The sequence below is a fragment of the Littorina saxatilis genome, linkage group LG14 (genome assembly GCF_037325665.1).
Source record: "Littorina saxatilis isolate snail1 linkage group LG14, US_GU_Lsax_2.0, whole genome shotgun sequence".
NCBI classification, from domain to species: Eukaryota; Metazoa; Mollusca; class Gastropoda; order Littorinimorpha; family Littorinidae; genus Littorina; species Littorina saxatilis.
In genome coordinates, this window is record NC_090258.1 from 39,565,785 (window position 1) to 39,567,850 (window position 2,066).

The 2,066-nt window shown below is 42.1% G+C and overlaps 1 long non-coding RNA gene across 1 annotated transcript; it reads left to right on the forward strand.

Moving 5' to 3' along the window:
* Window positions 1–793: 793 nt before the first annotated feature.
* On the forward strand, window positions 794–1,096 carry LOC138947745 (uncharacterized). Its single transcript, XR_011449779.1, has 2 exons — window positions 794–890; window positions 1,060–1,096. It is a non-coding gene; the product is annotated as an uncharacterized lncRNA (long non-coding RNA).
* Window positions 1,097–2,066: the final 970 nt, after the last annotated feature.

Genomic DNA, 2,066 nt, shown 5'->3' on the forward strand with positions numbered 1-2,066 from the left:
AAACGCAGGTCAACATCCGGGAAGGTGACATTGTCCTACTCCAAGAAGATGGGTTCTGCAGGACAGACTGGAAAACAGCCAGGGTTGTGAAAACCTTTCCCGGCGATGACGGACGTGTCAGAAGGGTGAAACTACTCATGGCAACCTCTGAACTTGATAAACATGGAAAACCTCTGCGCCAGAGGTCCTACCTGGAAAGACCAGTTCACAAACTTATTGTTCTTCTCCCAAAGAACATTTCGAACAATGATTAGCCAAACCGCTGGACTTGTATATCCTTTTTAAGCTTTCTACGGACAGCTTTTTTGCTTGAACATTCAGTAGTTAACCCAGTGAACGTGAATAGCCTTTTTTAAGTTCTCTAGCGATAGTTCTAACTCGAACTTTTATTACCTGTTTGATATTCCTGGACTTTTAAATCATCTTAAAGTTAAAGTAGATGATTCAGGTGGGAGTGTAACTGCCATGCAGTTAAAGGGGAAGCGACCCCTTAAATGTAACTAACTTTTATAACTTTGCATGGATTCTTTCCCCTTGACCACTTTCGGGAAACCCTTTTTTTACTCCTAAGTTATAACGCGATATAGTTCCATCTTTCCGGGTTCTTTCTCTTAATTTGCCACCTTTTATGGACATTTTTTACTGATGTGTGTACCTGCCCTTTGATGGATGAGTAGCTGTGGTTCGGGATTTTTCGATGGTTTTTCGGTGGATTGTTTCAAGTAACAGTTTTCTGTATTCATGCGCGGTTTTCCGGCTGAGCGGTAAATGTAAGCCATCTTGGATTCTTTCGCTCAAGAGAACCTCATGAAAGCGACACTGGGTCGCTCCCACTGAAAGCCACTGAACTCATGGAACTCTCTCTGCCTCTAGATTCCTTGGACAACGAGGTATGAGTAATTATGTAATAGCGCTTCGATGTTTCTTTTATTTTCTCATGGTTTTAGCATTATAATTGATTGTCTTGTCGGAAGATTTGTGACCATGCTTCTTGTTCCTCTAACTTTTATCATTGGTGAACATGGGTCTTGTATTGATGACCTTTTTATTCTCTTGCAGTTTTACGGTGCTATTGACAAATAAAAGTACACCAGTCCCAGCGTTGTTTTGAATCATTTGACGAGAGGCAGTGACAGCTAGTATGTTTGTACTTCTTCCTCTTCCGCTTTCCTTCTTCGTTCCATGTAAACGCCGAAACTGTTAACTGGTGTATTGACTTAACTTATTGCTTTTAAAAGCCCGTTCAGATCTGAGAAGGTGAGCCGATTCGTCCACGCGGGAAGGACTGCAGCCTTTGAAACGCGGCTAACAAGTTTTACGGGGTGCAGGCTGGGCCATGGGCGTCTCTAAATCTTCTTTACCCTAATTGAAACAGGGAGTGGGGGTGGGTGGGGGTGCGGCATTGTGTTTCGGGAATCAATTTTGCAAGGAGAAAACAGACCAGGAAAGTGTGCTGATCCCGTCGAAGAAATGAAAATATGCATTTTCCCAGTATGATCAAGCACAGAAGCAGCTAAGAGAAATACAAGTCTATCCGAGTTTCTGTTACTGTTCTACATCGGTTGTTGTTGGTGTTTTCAGCTCTATATCTCTTTTTGACAAAAACTGGCGATAACAATAAAAGTGGCCTTTCAGTTATTTTGGAAGCGTATTTAATTTTATCAATCTGTGCCAACTTTAAACAGTTTCTATGTTCTATGTTCAAGAAAATATCTGTGTATACCAAGAACTGCGCACACACAGTGGAAGGGTCAGAATTGGCAGCTCTGTCCAGGTCACAGTCTTGTGGTAAAAAATCGACAACTTTGACCCTTTTGTTGTTGTAGATGCTTCATTTTTCTCATCAATTATATTCCAGAAATCCCCAGTGCAAAGACGCATCAGAATAGGTGACCAAGAACTGCGACTACACAGTGGAAGGGTCAGGATTTGCAGCTCTGTCGCAGACACAGGCTTGCAGTAATAGATACAAACGTTGGTCCTTTCATGGTTGATGCAGATGCTTAATTTGTCTCATCAACTATATTCCAGAAATCCCCAGTGCAAAGAAGCATCAGAGGTGACCA